The following is a 19,804-nucleotide window of genomic DNA, read 5'->3' as shown; positions in this document are numbered from 1 at the left end:
TAGTTTATCTATTTAAGAAAACTGGCCGGGCGTGATGGCTTATGCCTGTACTCCCAGCACTTTGGAAAGCTGAGGTGGGCAGATCACAAGGTCAGGAGTTCAAGACCAGCCTGGCTAACATGGTGAAACCCCATCTCTGCTAAAAATCAGTGCAAGTTTTTGCTGGGCATGATGGCACATGCCTGTAATCCCAGCTACTTGGGAGGCTGAGGCAGGGGAATTGCTTGATATGGGACCTGGGAGGCAGAGGTTGCAGTGAGCCGAGATCACGCCACTGTACTCCATCCTGGGCTACAGAGCAAGACTCTGTCTCAAAAAAAAAAAAAAAGAAAAAGAAAACCACACTGTTTATTAGCTGGACATTCTGCAAGTCTTGAGTGAAAGACTTTTGCGATGATTCTTGAATATCTTTATATAAGTATACCTTACTATATTAGATATAACTGGCAGCAAGTAAAAAACTTTTGATCTTGCCCTTTCAACCATTTACTGAGATTTAAGTGAAAGGTCATTAAATGTTAATTAGGATCTATGTTTATTTTAAAATTTTTAATAATTTTTAATTTTTATAGGTATATATATTGTAGGTATATATACTTATGGGTCCAGGAGATGTTTGGATCAGGCATATGGTGCGTAACTATCACATCAGGATAAATGGTATACTCGTTGCCTCAAGCACTTACCATTTCTCTGTGTTGCAAGCATTTTAATTATATTCTTAGTTATTTTTAAATGTACAATAACTTTTTGTTGACTCTAGTCACCCTGTTGTGCTATCAAATAATAGGTCTTATTTATTGTGTCTAAGTATATTTTTGTACTCATTAACCATCCCCACTACCCTTCACCCTGTCCTACCACTACTTTTACCAGCCTCTTGTGACCCTTATTCTACTCTCTATCTCCATGAGTTCAATTGTTTTAATTTTTAGCTTTCATAAATAAGGGAGAACATGTGATGTTTGTCTTTGTGTTCCTGGCTTATTTCACTTAAAGTCCTGAGTCCCATCCATGTTGCTGCAAATGACAGCCATTTTTTTTTTAATGGCTGAATAACATTCCGTTGTGTGTATGTACTGTATTTTCTTTATCCTTTCATGTGTTTTTGGGCACCTACATTGCTTAGAAATCTTGGCTGTAGTGAAAAATGCTGCAACAAATATGAGAGTGTTTGATATCTCTTTGATATACTGATTTGCTTTCTTTTGGAAATACACCTAGTAGTGAGATTGCTAGTTCATATTGTAGTTCTATTTTTAGTTTTTTGAGAAACCTCCGAACTGTCCCCCATAGTGGTTGTACTTATTTACATTCCCAGCAACAGTGTACTAGGGTTCCCTTTTCTTTACATCTTCTCCAGCATTTGTTATTACCTGTCTTTTGGATAAAAGCCATTTTAACTGGAGTGAGATGATATCTCATTGTAGTTTTGATTTGCATTTCTCTGATGATCAGTGATGTTGAGTACCATCTTATGTACCTACTTGCCATTTGTATGTCTTCTTTTGAAGAAGTGTAATTGCAGTGTAATTTGAGGTCGGGTAATGTGATTCATCCAGTTTTGTTCTTTTTGCTTAGGATGGCTTTGGCTCTTATGGGTCATTTGTGGTCCCATGTAAATTTTATGATTTTTTTTTTTTTTTGTATTTCTATGAAGACTGTCATTGGTATTTTGATAGAGATTACATTGAATCTGTAGATTGCTTTTGATAGTGTGGACATTTGAACAATATTGATTCTTCTAATCTGTGAACGTGGAAATCTTTTCATTTTTTGGTGTCCTCTTCAATTTCTTGCATCAGTGTTTTATAGTTTTCATTGTAGAGATCTTTCATTTCTTTGGGTAATTCCTAGGTACTTAATTTTATTTGTAGCTATTGTAAATAGGATTACTTTCTTGAGTTATTTTTCAGATTGTTCACTGTTGGCACATAGAAATGCTACTGATTTTAGTATGTTGATTTTGTATCTGCAAGTTTGCTGAATTTTGTAGTTCTAAAGTTTTTGGTAGCGTCTTTAGTTTCTCCATATCTATCATCTGCAAAGAAAGATAATTTAACTTTTTTGTTTCCAATTGGAATGCCTTTCATTTTGTCTCTTATCTGATTGCTCTAGCTAGGACTTTCAGTACTATGTTGAATAACAGTCGTGAAAGTGGGCATCCCTGTCATGTTCCAGGTCTTAGAAGAAAGGTTTTCAGTTTTTTCTCATTCAATATGATACTCTGGGTCTGTTTTATATGACTGTTATTGTATGGAAGTATATTACTTCAATATCCAGATTTTTGAGGGTTTTTTATATAATTAAAGTATGTTGAATTTTATTAAATGCTTTTGCAGTGTCACTTGAAATGAGCATATGGTTTTTTTCATTTTGTTTATATGATGTATTACATTGATTGATTTGCATATGTTGAACCATCCTTGCATCCATAGGATGAATCCCAGTTTTTCATGATGAATTATCTTTTTACTGTGCTGTTTAATTTGGTTTGTTAGTATTTTGTTGAGGATTTTTGTATCAGTGTTCATCAGATATACTGACCTATAGTTTTCTTTTGTTGCTGTGTCTTTGGTTTTGGTATCAGGGTACTACTCTCCTCTCAGAATGCATTTGGAAGTATTCTTTCCTACTTTATTTTTAGAATAGTTTGAGTAGAATTGGTATTAGTTCTTAATTAAATGTTTAGCAAAATTCTGCAGTGAAGCTATTGGGTTCTGGGCTTTTCTTTGCTGGAAGACTTTTTATTATAGTTTTGATCTTATCTTTTGTTGTTGAGCTATTCAGGTTTTGGAATTCTTCATGATTCACTTTTGGTACATTGTGTCTGTGTAGAAATGTATCTATTTCTTAAAGCTTTTCCAATTTATTGGCATATAGTTGATCATAATAGTTTCTTAGGAGCATTTAAATTTCTGCTGTAATTCAGTTGAATTACATGAGTTTTATTTTCTCCTTTTTCATCTCAGATTTATTTTTTTGGGCCTTCTGTATTTTGCTTAGTCTGGCTAAAGGTTTGTTGATTTGTTTATCTTTTCAAAAAACCAACTTTTCATTTTGTTGATCTTTTATATTTTTTGTATGTATTTCATTTATTTCTACTTTGATATTTATTATTTTCTTCTGTTAATTTTGGGTTTGGTTTGTTCTTGCTTTTCTAGTTTTTTAAGATGCATTATTAGGTTATTTGTTTAAAGTTTTTCTGCTTTTTTGATATAAGTATTTGTTGTTATAAACTTTTCTCCTAGTACTGCTTTCAGTGAATTTCATAGGTTTTGGTTTGTTGTGTTTCCATTTTTATTTGTTTCAATAAATTTTTAAATTTTCTTCTTAATTTCTTCATCGGTCACTCAGGAGTATATAGTTTAATGTCTATGTGTAGTTTCCAAAGTTCTCTTTATTATTGACTTCTAGTTTTATTCCATTTTGGTCAGAGAAGAGACTTGGTATGATTTCAAGTTTTTGAATTTGTTAAGTCTTGTTTTATGGCCAAACATATGGTCTTAGGTTCTATTTTAAAAAATATTGCTTAAAAATACACAAGAACCTAGCCTAAAAAAAATAAATTATATATAGCATTTTGAGATTAAAAGCTGTATTATCTTCAGAGTTAGGAGATGTGCAGAAATGCAGAGAGTGAATTTGGGATTTGGAGGGGTATACCACAGGTAATAGGGGATGCCGTTACAGTTATCCGGCAGAGAAATGGTGAGGACGTGACCAAAGCTTATGGCAATGATACGACAGAGAGTAGGTTTATATGAGGTATGAGGATTGTTGCTTGGATGGGGAAGGGGAAAAACACTGGAAGGTAAGCAAATTATAAAATAGGAAAAATGTGTGGAAATTGAATACAGGTTTTGCAAATACTGAGGCCGAGGTGCGTTTAGGACATTCAGCTAGAGAAATAATAGATATCAGTTGGGTATTCAGAGATCAGGTGATAAATCTGGGCCAGGGATAGAAATTTAGGGGTTATTAACATGTAGATAATAGTTTAAACCGTGCAGGCTGATAGTGTTCTGTAGTGAGAATATGGAGAGTAAGAAAAAAGGGTTCCAAGTATGGACTGGAGAATCTTGATGTTCAAAGCATAGGCAGTAGGAAAGGAGTCAGTAAAGGAGAGGCCGTAGCAGTGGCAAGAGGCATTATAAATATCTTATTAAATTTAGGGGCTACTGTTAGCTGTCACACTAGCTCTCTGACATTTGACAAATTACATAACTTTGCTACACCTGATTTTCTTCATTATGAAAAGTGTAAATTAACATATGGACCTCATAGGGCTGTGAGGATTCAGTATGACAGAGTGTCTTTCAAATGTTTTTGATGTGACCCAAAATGAGAACTGTATTTTATGTACTGTGACTATATGACCATATATACATGTATATATATGTATGTAAATTTTCCAGAAAAATACTTAACCTTTTTACATGTAATATAGTTGGATATTTTCTATTCTAATTTATTCATTTAAAAAGCTGTGGCTGGGTGGGGTGGTTCACGCCTCTAATCCCAACACTTGGGGAGGCAGAGGTGTGTAGATCACAAGGTCAGGAGTTCAAGAGTAGCCTGGACAACATGGTGAAACCCCGTCTCTAGTAAAAATACAAAAACTAGCCAGGTGTGGTGGTACATGCCTGTAATCCCAGCTACTCGGGAGGCTGAGGCAGGGGAATCACTTGAACATGGGAAGTGGAGGTTGCAGTGAGCTAAGATCACACCATTGCACTCCAGCCTGGGTGACAGAGTGAGACTCTGTCTCAAAAAATAAATAAATAAAAAGCTACTTTGACTCACTGATGGATAACAGCCAGTAATGAGAATACCGAACTAAAATGTGTCAACATCTAGAACAGTGACTGATTCCTTAGCAAAAGCAGAGTTAAGAGTAGTAATTGCTGTTTTTAAATCTAAAGTAAGTAGACTAAAATATAGAATTTCAACAATGATGGCATTATCTTTATTGTTATTGTTCTAGACATATCCACTAATATAAGGGTTAAAAGGTATTCATCTGCAATTTGATGGTCAGTGGTAAGCTGCTAGAGAAATTTCTGTACTTGGATTTGGGTAGTCAATTAAGAAGCAAATGTGAAATGAGGAAGAGAGTGAGTTTAGTCAACTCAGGAAGCTTGAGAGAAAAGCATAGGGCCAGTCGTTAGAGGATTAAGGGTTTTTCTTTTCTTTCTTGTCCCCTTCCTGCCCTCCTTCTCTCTCTTTCTTAGACTGGAGAGACTAGACTATGGAAAGTTAAAGTCAATAAGAGAAGACTGAAGAAGCAAAGATTGATAAACCGGGGAATGGGAAAGAGAATAGAGTTTAAACTCTGGTCTAAAAGGTCAACCTGTAGGGGTAGATTATTAAAATTGTCTGGGAGAAATTATTATAAATGATTAGTAGGAAAGTAAAACTGTTTGGAAGCCCTGCATACGTGTTTAAAGTGAAAGAAGACTGAAAAGAGTAGGATATAGATTGGAAGTTGTAGCCAGAACAATCAGGCAAGAAAAAGAAACGGTATTCAAATAGGAAAGGACGAAGTCAAATTGTCTCTATTTGCAGACGACATGATTTTATATCTGGAAGACCCCATCGTCTCAGCCCAAAATCTCCTGAAACTAATGAGCAACTTCAGCAAAGTCTCAGGATACAAAATCAATGTGCAAAAATCACAAGCATTTCTATACACCAATAACAGACTTAAAGAGAGCCAAATCAAGAACGAACTGCCATTCACAATTGCTACAAAGAGAATAAAATACCTGGAAATACAACTTACAAAGGATGTAAAGGACCTCTTCAAGGAGACCTACAAACCACTGCTCAATGAAATAAGAGAGGACACAAACAGATGGAGAAACATTCCATGTTCATGGTTAGGAAGAATCAATATCTTGAAAATGGCCATACTGCCCAAAGTAATTTACAGATTCAATGCTATCCCCATCAAGCTACCAATGACCTTCTTCACAGAACTGGAAAAAACCACCTTAAACTTCATATGGAACCAAAAGAGAGCCCGCATAGCCAAGTCAATTCTAAGCAAAAACAACAACAACAAAGCGGGAGGCATCACACTACCGGACTTCAAACTATACTACAAGGCTACAGTAATCAAAACAGCATGGTACTGGTACCAAAACAGAGGTATAGAGCAATGGAACAGAACAGAGGCCTTGGAGGCAACACCACACGTCTACAACCATCCAATCTTTGACAAACCTGACAAAAACAAGCAACGGGGAAAGGGTTCCCTGTTTAATAAATGGTGTTGGGAAAACTGGCTAGCCATGTGCAGAAAGCAGAAACTGGACCCCTTCCTGACACCTTACACTAAAATTAACTCCAGATGAATTAAAGACTTAAACATAAGGCCTAACACCATAAAAACCCTAGAAGAAAACCTAGGCATAACCATTCAGGACATAGGCGTAGGCAAGAACTTCATGACCAAAACACCAAAAGCATTGGCAACAAAAGCCAAAATAGACAAATGTGACCTAATCAAATTCCACAGCTTCTGCACAGCAAAAGAAACAGTCATTAGAGTGAATCAGCAACCAACAGAATGGGAAAAAGTTTTTGCAATCTACCCATCTGACAAAGGGCTGATATCCAGAATCTACAAAGAACTAAAACAGATTTAGAAGAAAAAAACAAACAAGCTCATTTAAAAGTGGGCAAAGGACATGAACAGACACTTTAAAAAAGAAGACATACATGAGGCCAACAAACATGAAAAAATGCTCATCATCACTGGTTATTAGAGAAATGCAAATCAAAACTACATTGAGATACCACCTCACGCCAGGTAGAAAGGTGATTATTAAAAAATCGAGAGACAACAGATGCTGGAGATGATATGGACAAACAGGAACACTTGTACACTGTTGGTGCGAGTGTAAATTAGTTCAACCATTGTGGAAGACAGTGTGGTGATTCCTCAAGGACCTAGACATAGAAATTCCATTTGGTCCGGCAATCCCATTACTGGGTATGTATCCAAAGGATTATAAATCGTTCTATTATAAGAATACATGCATGCAAATGTTCATTGCAGCACTGTTTACAATAGCAAAGACCTGGAACCAACCCAAATGCCCATCGATGATAGACTGGATAGGGAAAATGTGGCACATATACACCATGGAATACTATGTATCCATAAAAAACAATGAGTTTGTGTTCTTTGTAGGGACATGGATGAATCTTGAAACCATCATTCTCAGCAAACTGACACAAGAACATAAAATCAAACACCACATGTTCTCACTCATAGGTGGGTGTTGAACAATGAGAACACATGGACACAGGGAGGGGAGCATTACACACTGGGGTCTGTAGTGGGGAGATAGGGGAGGGACAGCAGCGGGTGGAGGGTTGGGGAGAGATAGCATGGGGAGAAATGCCAGATATAGGTGATGGGGAGGAAGGCAGCACATCGCACTGCCATGTGTGTACCTATGCAACAATCTTGCATGTTCTTCACATGCACCCCAAAACCTAAAATGCAATAAAAAAAATTGAAAAAAAAAGTAGGAAATAGAAAAATCGAATGCTTGTGGCTTTCTAAATACGTGGTCTTTCTTGAAAGGTAATTTAACTTCTTATAAAAACAGACATGGACATACATGAAGCCATTATTCCTCAGAACATATATACAGATTAAATGAGGCATTTCTATTATTGGCAACCAAACCTGTGAGTTTACAAAAAATGCATTGTTCACTAAAAAGAGTACAGTATTGAGATTGTTAGGACTGTTGCATCCTCAAAACAAATGGAAAAGATGAGAAAACATGGGTTCATAGATTGTAAATCATTTCCTGTGAGAATACAAAGCTTATTACCAAGTCACATGACTGTGATCTGACTTTCTTTATTCGTAGAAAAAAATTAGCCTGGCTCTTTTGTTGAGTGTATTCCTGCTAAGAATGAGAAACTTGTGGCAAATCTGTTGTCATTTTTTACCTGTCAGTCTTTGAGGTAATTGTGCCCAGATAAAGAAATTATTTCAACATTTTATAACAAATATAAATTGTTTTAGTAGAAGGCAAAGAGAAATATTGTATGGAAAATAGTATAAACCTAAAATGCAACCCTCTAAGTAAGGACTTAATGGGACACAGTCATGTTAAAAATGGCCAGTTGCCTTTCAAAAGCTTGCAATAAAAATGACATTCTTAGGTGGTTTTTAAAATATGAATATTTTGTTTGTTATTTTCACTGATGTCAAGGTTCAAAAGTGAATAACATTCACGTTATTAAATCAGTGGAAAACTCACACCACTAATATGTTATCATTCATTGCCACTTGGCTTATTGTAGTTTTACAATAGTTCTCAGAGGTTCCACTGGATATAACAACCTCTTTGTCAATCAAGATGGTTGTTTGAAGTTAAAATAAAGGATGAGCCATAAATATAAATATATAGCCTGGTGTACACTTCTAACCTGATGTAATTTTAACCTGTTAGCATTGTTAAGGTAAATCAAGTTGGCGCTATATAATCTTATTTCTCTCTAAGTTACAATTTACCTAAAATCTAATAGTAACAATCGTTGTCTCATGAAAAAATAAATTTGTTTCATATTTTACAAATTCCTTTTATATTATTGACAATAATTAATAATTCTTATAAATTCAGTGTACTCTTTAGAAGTTATGAGAAATGAAAATAAATTATTGTTGTTTTGAAAATGACCGTCCACAAATTTTAAAAAAGCATTTTTCAATAAAGCATTTCTGTTTTGAACAAGAAGTATGCCTTAAATATAACAATCTGTTACCTTTGCATAAGTCTCAGCACATCAAACATTCATAGCTAAAAGAAATAATCATGATAAATTTCTAATAACAGTGATGAGTCTTTAAAATAATTTGAGTATTTCCTTGACAATGTCAGTAATAGCTTATTAGTATTGGTGATTATTGGAGGGAGTTTTAGCTAAAATAGTACCTAATAAATGTTTGAATGAATGATAGTTAAATAAAATTAAGGATTAGAAGTAAAATTTTTAGCCTTTCAGAGTTTTCATTGACTTAATTAAAAACATACGCTTGTTTTAGGAGGTTCTGTGGTAGAATAGAAGTTATACAGCCTCCAATGCCACACATAACAGACCCCTCTTTAGGTTTTGGCTCTACCACTTACAGACTTATGGCCTTCAGTAAGATACTTGGCTTCTTTCATCTTAAATTTGTCATTGATAAAATGATCCCTGTGGCTATGAAAACTTAGAACAAATAACCCTACAAGAACATAATATTTTAAAACATTATTTATGTTTCCAAGCCCATCTTTAAAAGTTATTCAACCTATAAATAAATCTATAAAATATAGTTGAAGTACAGTGCCAATGGTACTATAGAAACAAATAATACTTATGATAATATTTCTTTGGGAGAATACATTGGTGTCCAGCATGTTAGCACTAAAGCAAAAGGACTGGAAATTATCCAGATTTGAATTACTCCACATAGTCCCATATTTGGAGCGAGTTCAGCATGTGGGGAGTGGGGAGTGATGGGATAGAAGGACAGAATTGGAGATCTTAGGGGAAGAATGGTTAAAAACACAAAAAGGGCCTGGTGCCGCAGCTTATTCCTGTAATTCCAGCACTTTGAGAGCCAAGGCAGGGGGATAACTTGAGCCCGGAGTTCAAGACCAGCCTAGACAACATAGGTAGACTCCCATCTCTACAAAATATAAAAGAACAAAACTAAATAGGTTAATACTACAAATTGAGGCGCCAAAGGATTGGGTTTATGATTTAAAGTGGGGCTTTGCCTTTCATTCCTCTTCTTTCCCTTCTCCATTTCTTCCCCACTCTGACACCATTCTGACTAGAGAGCTTTGGGACAGCACAATAAAAAGGACTGAACAAAAAGGGATCTTGGAGTATAGAGTGGAGATCGGCCCTTCAGGGCAGAGAGGGGCTGGGAGAAAGAGAGCAGGGCAAATTAACAAATGTATTGGTTCTGAATTTGCAGAGCAGCAAAATTCTGCCATCCTTCTCTCTATTGCCAGCCTCACTCTCAACTAATTGTTAGTCTATCCATTGAAAACTGGATTTCAAAAGCTAGAAAGATTAAAACAAGTGACGAATGAAGCCAAACAAGGTATCCTCTTATTCTTCATGATTCAGATCTTTCTGGACATCGTGTTTTATTATAACTCAATAAAGCCACAGATAACTCTCAAAATATTTGCAAGAACTGAGCATGGTGGCACATGTCTACAGTCCCAGTTACACAGGAGGCGGAGACAGGAAGATTGCTGGAGCCCAGGAATTCAGGGCTGTAATACACTGCGATTGTGCCTGTGAGTAGCCACTTTACTTCAGCCTGGGCAACATAATGAGAATCTTGTGTCTTAGCGGAAAAAAAAAGTGTCCACAAGCACTTTTAAAAATTACTATAGCAGAACAGCTGTCATGCAGTTGGCCTTCTTTCTTTATAGTTGACTGTTTCTCTTCCTGCCTGTAAGGGAGGAAGTGAAGGTGAAGAAGAAGGAGAGTTAAGAGGAAATTTTTGCTAGAAGCAGTAAGGTAAGAGGAGGTCTTCAGTATTTATCTGGAGTAGCCCTTTGTATTTAAAGGATGTACATTCATTTTGTGTGTATCTTCAACGTAGTTATAAGACATTTTCCCAGAATTTGCTAGTATATCATCTGCTTGATAAATGACAAAACTGGGAATAACTTTTCAACTTTGTAATGAAATACATTGATGTTTCTATTAAAAACATTGGGATCTATTAAAAACATTGACCTCAAGACCTGCTTATTACCCCTTGTGTAGGTTACTCCCTGTCTCCATGTAAGGACAGTCTTTTAATAGATGTCTTTTAAAATGCGGTTTGAAGTTATAAACTTACTTGAATTTACTTTTAAGTTAAATATCACTTTATGTTTAAATATTATTAGAGGATCCATTATATTAACCAAAATAAGTGATTCCAGCTATATAAACTTATACACCTTTACACCTCAGTTATAATTACAACTAATTCCATCTCATTTAGGCTTGAGATATAAATATAATCTGATTTTGAAAATATGAGATTAAGTTATTTGGAATAAGATATAATTTGCAAATTATAAATATAGAAGTTAGAAGCTGTTCATTATGAAAAGATAATAAAATGCAGATACCTTAAAGAATTAACTTTTGGGTTTGTTTACTTAAATTATGTTGTAATATGTAATATGATGGCTCAAAAGATTTTTTTAATTTGGGAATTTATGATGAATATAAAAAGATTCACCGAGAATTAGGAAACTTGTTATTAAGACATGATACCCAGTGAACTAAAGTCAATAACTGGAGTTTTGTAGAGCATTTTAGAGGGCAATAGCCTCAAATTAAGATTATATTAAAATGATTTTTTTTAGGGGCAAAAACATGTCTTTTGCTCATTATGGAAAAATGAGCAAATATGACTAAACAAAATAATAATTATCACCCATAATTTCTTCTTTAAGAGATAAATAACTACCAACTTTGTCTTTTAGTCCGTTGGCTATGCCTCTCTCTGTCTGTTGGTCCTGCTTGCCCTCCCTCTTCCTCTTTCCCTCCCTCCTTTTCCTGTTTCCTTCCTTCTGCCTTTACTTCCTTCCTCCCTCCTTCCACACATTTGTGTGGGTGTGTATATGTCTTTCAGCTTCTCAGATGACAATATATCATGTAGGCTATATGTTTATATGCCTTTGTATTTCCATATAAACCACAGAAATGGATTCTGATACTAATCTTCAATTCTTCACTAAGAAACTGGTGATAACTCTTAGCAATGTTAGTGTGACTAAATATCCAAACATTATGTCTTTTCGAGTTCTGGAATCCTCTTTTGCATGCTAAGATGCTGCTGCTTGTTTAAGGAGAATTATTACTAATCACAGAAAGCTCAATTAGATGAGATTTTGCTGATACATATCCTCAAAGTTGAAGCAGTTAAATTTAACTGTTTGCTTTACCACTTGCGAGGTGCTATAACTCACTGTGCTATGCTGTAACTATGTTTCTCAAACCTCTTTCTTTCTGTTATTTTTTTATAGTTTAAGTTCTGTATCAGAGATAATCAAAGGACACTATAGTGTAGTCGAGAGGGAACTCTGGAGTCCAGCTGTGTTAGTTTAAATCCTTTCTCCATCTTACTTGTTTTATGATCTTGGGTAAGTTACATAGTCTCTCTGTGCCTCACATTTCTCATCTTCAGTGGGATAATAATAGCACTTACCTTCTGGGGTTACTATATGGAATGTCTACTGCATAATAAGCACTCAATAAATGTTAGTTGTTTTTCTTATTTAAATCTGAGCTGCAAAGATCACATATTATGTAATAATATTTACTGAAAATTTCCAGAATAGAAAAATCTGTAGAGATAAAAATTAGATTGGTGGCCTAGGGGCATTGTGGGGTATAGGAATGACTACTAATGGGTATGGGGTTTCTTAGGAGTGATGAAAATGTTCTAAAAGTAATTGTGGTGATGGCTGCACAAGTCTGACTATACCAGAAACCACTGACTGGTACACTTTAGGTAGTGAATTGTATAATATGTCAATGGTATCTCAATAAAACAGTTAATATGTTTTTAGATATAAGCTTGGCACATTCCTGATCAATATTAAGTCACAGATTGCCAGATACAAACTGTGACCACAAGCACATACTTCCTATATCATATGTACTTCTAGGTCCCTTGCTAAGAATAAATTCCAATTTAGTTTGAATAGAAATTACATTTATAGTCTTTGGAAATATAATCAGTTAATAACTTGATTATATTTGGAGCATATATTACATATATTATATTTGATTATATATTGATATTGATTATATTTTGCAGAACAATTATTTTATTGTGCTTTGTGTTTATTTTTGGGAAAAGGCTTCTTTTTTCCTTTGGAATCACTTTTAATATTTAAATACAAAAAGTGAGCACTGGCTTCTGTTTTTTTAAACACCCACACAGGTCTAACAGCCAAAATGTGCAGAGGAAATGAGCCCCTGCTCTGTCTTCCACAGTCCCCATCCTGTGGCGGAAGCTGAAGCCAGTCTCTTTCCTCTTATGCACAGGGATTCATAGTAGCCACTTTACACTACAGTTATAATGCATTTTGTTTGTTTCATATTGTGTGCATGTCCCTCCCCAACAGCTCCAATCTTTAAGAAAAAAAAGAAGGCAGCCATTATGGTCAGGGGCACATCCCTCCCACTGGCATCAGTTTCTACCCCACAAGGGGAAAGTGAGATCTTCCAGTTAGGAGAAATTCTGTGAAAGGAGTGCGTGGCCAGAGCTGGAATAACCATGGTTGTACTCTGGTATCAGAGCGGAGACAGAAGTCATTCAGGATAGCGTGGAGGCCACAGTTGCAAGTCTCTCCATGAGACAATGTGGGGAGAATTCACCCCACCAGGTTTAGATAGATGAATGTACCAAAGTTAAAAAAAAATCCAAAGAATCAGCAGTTCAAACACTGTTGATTTTCAAACTTCTCCCACCGAGACAGCTCATATAGGGCAGTAACAATCTAGATCTTTCCAGGAAGTGAAGGTAGAGACCCTGGTATTCCTCCTGAGAGCCATGTTTCCTGGTATTTCTCCTGAGAGCCCTGTCTTAGGGACTGCTGCAGTTGCTGCTGTTGATCCATTTGCAATGGGAATAACCAGGATTATAAAGGAAGTGGTCCCAATCCACAACGCTGCCCTGGAAAACCTGTACATTTTCTGAACCACAAAGAGGGTGAGATCAAAAGTGGTTCCAGCTCCCAACCAGACCGTCTTCTGAAACATCTCCAAAGGTCTCACCCAGCTTCTCCTCAAACTCATCCTCAGTCTTTTCTGCATCGCCTTTTGGGAACAATTAGTCCGGGAACAGTGGTTCCCCTGGAACGGCAGTGACCATGGCTATAGGGGACGCCGGAAGCGGGAAAAAGGATAGGGAAAAGAAAAGGTATTTCAAAACCACTGTACTTGCCATGGATAATTTTTGAAATGAATGGTAACACAGAAGGAAATTTTGTGTGTGTGTGTGTGTGTGTGTGGAGAGAGAATACACACACACAGACACACAATGTATATATAATATCATGTCACTTTTTCTCCCTTTCCATGGTCTATTTTAGACATTTTAAGAATTATCATAGATAGCACAAATGGGAATTATTTGGCCTCATTACCATCTACATCCTTAAAACTTCAAATAAAATATCCATATTTGGAGGCTTCTTTTTCATGTTGCATAGTTTCGGTGAATGGGTTCACTGGGAGAGAAAGTACACCGTCTACATACAAGCTCAGCTAAAATTCACAGCAAAACAGAATATTTTTCCACCATTATCAATTTTCAGCCGACTTTGTTTCAGATGTGTGACGGAGTCACTGAGCCAGGAAAGTGTTTACCTGCAAAGTGAGCAAATAGAAATGGGAGAAGCTTTTAAGTTCTAAAATTTCAGTAATTTCTGTCTAGTGTCTTCCCTAGAGGAAGGAAAAAGTGGGTCTCTTCCCTTTTTTATTTTCCTTTGTTAATCACAAAGCCTCTTTGTACTTGCTGTTGGGTGAGTGCTCACTGTTTATCATGTTCCTGTCATCCTCAAATGCAAAATAAAAAGAGGAAGAGAACACAGCTTTGGGCTTTCAAGCTTTGTGACAGCTTAGGACCTCTGAATCTCAGCTGCTCTCAAATGCTTTCTAAAGTGATTTGATTACTGAAATGGATTATGCAATTTTTATGGTTTTGAGCTCTTTGGGCATATTCAGAACAAGAATTATATTAAAAATCAGACAATGGAAAACAATTGCTTATTGGGTTAGATTTCTTTTATTATCAAAAAAGCATCAAATTCTATTATTGGAAACAGAATTATCTTAACTTCTGTTTCTTCCTTGAATGTTAAAAAATGTTTGTTGTATTTGATAATTCCAAATTCTAATAATGTGGATGAAACTTCCTTGCAGGGTGTCATTGTAAGATATTTCAGGGATTCTTATGAAAGATAAGGCTTTCCTTATCTCACTTCTGAAAACCACCAGCAACTTTTACTGGTATAAAACACATAGAGACATTTATTATAGCAAGCATCACTTGCTGAAATTACTTGAATACTAAGAAGTTAATAATCATTAAAGTTTTTGGTCAGTTTCCTGAATTTATTATCTATTTCTTTTGGATTTGTATTACATCTCTTATAATTTTTGATTACATTGTAAGGATTAATAGAAACTGTGTGAGAAAATCTGAGTTGGGCTGATGGAGCTTTTACCTTCTTAAGAGAAATAGGCCTAATAAAATAGGGCATTAATTTTTTACTGTTCTTTGAAAAAACAAATAGTACTGATAAGGATGAAAAAGAAAGGTTTTCTGATCAAATGAGGTATTTCTCTTTATTGATTATTAATACCCAGTTGTTGTTAACAAACTGTTACAAATTTAAATGTCTGATATAAGGGCTATAAGGCAGTTCCCGAACTTTAACATGTGTCTTTTAAAAATTCAGATTATGATTCAGGAGGTCTGAGGTGAGATGTGAGCTTCTGTAGTACCAGCATGCTCCCAGGTGATGCTAGTCCTGGTCCTCATATCACACTCTGAATAGCAAAGCTGTAAGTCACATCAACAAATAACTTATGTGATTGTCTTTAAAATCTGTACTTTTAAGAAATTCCAGAGAATTTAATTCCACTGCTTCTCTTGGTACCCTGTTCTAGTAGTTCACAAGTAGAGAGAGTCAAGACATTTTTCTCAACATCTTCAATTTCTGTAATGAGGGAATTTTCTCAGTTAAAACAGAAAACAGCTATTCATATAATTGCTTTAGAAGGTCAAAGATTATCAGGTCTCTTTTCCCTCCCTCTTACTTTCTTCTCAGAGCCAACTTCCTTTAATATTTCCACATGTATATTTTGCCAAAATACATATTCTGCCTTGATTTATTACCTAGTTTTAAGTACAAATCATCTATGTTAGATGTTAGTTAGAAATTACGAGTCTGTTATAGTAGATGAATTGATAAAATGAGACTTTTCTTATCCATAATTTCTCATTAATTAATGTATGAAACAAAAAAATTAGAAGTCTCTTTCATTTCTTTTTAAAATTTTTGTTGTTTAAATAATACAGTTTCCTTGAAAAATTCAAATAGTGCAAAAGTATAAATAATGAAAACGGAAAATTCCCACCCCTTTATCTACCTCCCTCTTTGTACTTCTCTTTTTTTACTTGAAACCCTATTAACAGTTTGCATATATTCTTCCAGAATTTTTTATTTATTTTTATTTTTTTGAGATCCTTTCATTTATGCTGAATTGTGGTGTCATGGCTCACTGCAGCCTCAAACTTCTGGCCTTAAGCAATCCTCCTACCTCAGCCTCCCAGGCAGCTGGAACCAACCATATGTGTATGCACCACCATGCCTGTCTCATTTTTTATTTTTATTTTTTAGAGATGGGATCTCCCTGTTTTGCCTGGGGTAGTCTCTAACTCTTGGGCTCAAGGAAACGGACTGCCTTGGCCTGCCAAAATGTTGAGACTGTAGGCGTAAGCCACCAGGTCCAACACAGAATTCTTTCTATACATACCTATGTTTATATTTTAAAAAATGAGATCATACTTTTTATATTGCTCTGTAGTGTTTTTCTATTTAATAATGCATCTTAAGATTCTATGCAGATATCAGTACATATAGATCTACTTCATTGCTTTTAGGGGCTGCAAAAAAAAAATCTATAAATAAGTACTTAAACCTTCTCAACAGACATTTTTACTATTTGCAGGTTTTCATTACTGCAAACTGTACGACCATGAACATTGTTTTTAAATGTTTAACATTGTGCTCCTGTTTCAGTACTTCTATAGGTTAGATATTTACCTACAAATGGATTCTCTGGGTCAAATGTACTAGACATATTTAACTTTAATAGATATTGCCAGATTGGCCTCCAAAAAAGGCAGTATCCATGTATTTTCCACCATGAACTAGGATGTGGGAATCTGTAAGCACATTGATTCCCACATCCTAGTTCATGGTGGTAATTTTTACCTTTTTGTCAAATGATCTAAAAGGTAGGTAATACCTCATTTTTGTTGTACTTTGTATTTCTTTGTATATAACTAGTGAGGTGGAACACCTTTTCATTGGTTTATTAGCCATTTTGATTTCCTACTCTCTACCCATTTTTTAAGTTTGTTGCTCTGATTTGTATGAGCTCTTTATGTGCTATTAATATTTGTTCTTTCCTGTTATATTGTTACATCAGTCAGCTAGTATAAACACAACCACAAAGCCTGAGTGGCATATAACAGTAAGCCAGTTGTCTGGCTGGCTCTGTTTCATGCTGTAGGTCTGTGGGGGCAATTGGAGCAGTTCAGCTCCCCATATCTTCATTTTGAGCCCTGAACTGAGAGGACAGCAGGGAAGGCTGTCCTCATAGCAGTAATGAGATTGTTTCTATTAACATCGTCTACAAAATATAGATACATGTAGATATTAAGTGCTTTATTTCAACTTAGCACACATAAATATCTGCTCATTTATCAAAGGGGTTTTTGTGAGCATGAGTTGTCTAGGTGGAGTTCTGAGTTCTTTTTGTTGTAAGATACTGTCTTTCCAAAGCATTCAACTCAGTTTTCATGGAAAAAAAAAAACAAAAAACAAAAAACAAACTTTCTTCCTTTTTGTTTTATGTAATATGTAAGTCAGTTATATAATTACATTAAGAAGTACAACTGACATGAACACATTTGGAGACAAATACAGCTGAGTCTTGACAAGCATATAACAACTGATATGAACAGAAGAGCACGTGGTCCTTTTTGGAGTGGTGTTTTATTTTTGAGCAGTCAATGTGCACATTAGAATATTTACAGAGAAAATATGGACATTAGGATAAATTTGTCCTATTTAGTCTCTTAAATGGAGATTGGATACAATAACTTTTACTGTAAAGAGCACATTTTGAAAATATTTGCTAAATTCTGATTCTTTGTGTTATGTCACTGCAATATCATCATCACTATCTTCTTCTCTATTACTTTATAATTTTTTCCATGCCTTAAAGCTGTTGAGATTTGGCTCCTACCATTTTTGTTTTGGCTCATTATTCTAGTAGAGCTAGATTTCACTCATACTTTTACTGTAGGAACTGGTTGACGTATTTGACATAAATCTTGATTCTTATATATTAAAAGTAACTGAAGTTCAAAAATTCATAAACTGTAGGCTGATTTAGTGTTCTTTTTTGTCCAGTATGTTGCAACATTTCATAAATAAAAGTGTTAACCTCTATGGTGAATAGTACCAATACTTAATGTTTCAGAGGATCAGAGCGTTTTAGAGTATGAAGCAAATTAGAGATTATGTTATACAGCATTGTTGATTTTCTGGTAAAGAAAACGAATCTTGAAAAACTTTGCAACTTATCCTAGATCACACAGCAGTTAGTGGCAGAGACAGAAGTAGAATTTTTGTGTAATTTACTTTCAAATACCAGTAATTATTCTAAAACAATTGAATATTTTGAAAGGTATGTGAGAGACATGGCAAAAGACCCAGTATTATTTTTGTACTTGTAAATACCACATTGTGATGGCAAGCCTTTTAGAAAGGAAATATGAAATTAAATGAAGGACCTAGAAGTTAAGAAAGGTAGAAGGTTGGTGAAAAATTTCTCAATGTATATTTTAGATTTTATGTGTGACATAGTTTAAACTGCAGTGGAAATATTATACCATGTCATGAAATGCTTTATCTTTCTATTTGAAATAGTAAATATTTCTAATTAATGTTGTTAAAAATTTTTGAAATTCCTTTATTGTGACTAGGTTTTAAACTAGAAAAGAGGATAAAAGCTACTTTGTAATTAGATGTCTGTGATCTCTATGTTTCAGTCTCTCTCTTTCTCTCTCTTTTCTCCTCTCCTCTCCCCCATCTCACTTACTTTACTTATTTTTGTTGTTGTTGTTGTTTTCTGCTTTTGCTTTAATTTATAATGTCAAGGAAATAACTAGTAATCCATTAGTTATGGCACCTAACATTATTAGTCATATCATTTTAAGTATGACAAATATGTGGATGAATGGTATTTTAGATCCAAATGAATGGTATTTTAGATCCAAATTAAGTTTATGTTACTGTTTATATATTATTGATAGTTTCTTTTTAATAGGAAGGAACTATACGTTGTATTAGTGTATGTTTATAATCTCTTATCTTTTATCCTGAATTGATCACTTTTTCTTATGAAATGTATTCAGATATGTGTTGAAGACTTACTTGAATGCAGCCTGTACATTTTAAGAATTTCAGCTGTTTAATCTCTGCAATGTAGCTCCAGCCTTAAGCTCATTGTATATTGTCAGTTCTCAATTAAATTCAGTCTTCCAAATCTATGATAGGTTAATATTATCAGTGAAGTCAGAAAAATCTTAAGCTTTATTCTTTGTTTATTAGCTTTGAAGACATTATCTTGCTTATAGTATTAAAGTTCTTTTTTTGAGAATAATTGACTAGATTTTTAAAGAGATAGGAAGAGATTATATGTTACTTTAAGGATATGAATTACTTGAAATTTCATTAGATGGGTCTGAAATTAGTTGTAGAGTATAGTTATATTATAGGGTTTACATTCTTATTTTCTAGAGTAAATTGGCCACAGTAATAATGAGCTACAATTGAAACATGAAACTTTGACATACAGAAGAAGTTGGAATGTTATAAAAAGCTGTTGTCATAAAAGAGAGTGACTAGAAATTTATTGTCTATTCACACTTAGATCAGCTCTTTTGGAAGGA

The 19,804-nt window shown here is 34.8% G+C and overlaps 1 protein-coding gene and 1 pseudogene across 5 annotated transcripts in view; one reads left to right on the top strand and one right to left on the bottom strand.

Moving 5' to 3' along the window:
- TMEM135 (transmembrane protein 135) overlaps positions 1 to 19,804 on the top strand; it is a 341,452-nt gene that overhangs the window by 264,394 nt on the left and 57,254 nt on the right. The gene's annotated exons all lie outside the window — the stretch shown is intronic.
- Positions 13,548 to 14,221, bottom strand: LOC116563230 (annotated as a pseudogene).

This window comes from Sapajus apella, unplaced genomic scaffold, assembly GCF_009761245.1.
Source record: "Sapajus apella isolate SASKATOON/1434 unplaced genomic scaffold, GSC_monkey_1.0 scaffold34, whole genome shotgun sequence".
In the NCBI taxonomy this organism is placed as follows: Eukaryota; Metazoa; Chordata; class Mammalia; order Primates; family Cebidae; genus Sapajus; species Sapajus apella.
This window is presented reverse-complemented; position numbering and strand designations above follow the sequence as displayed.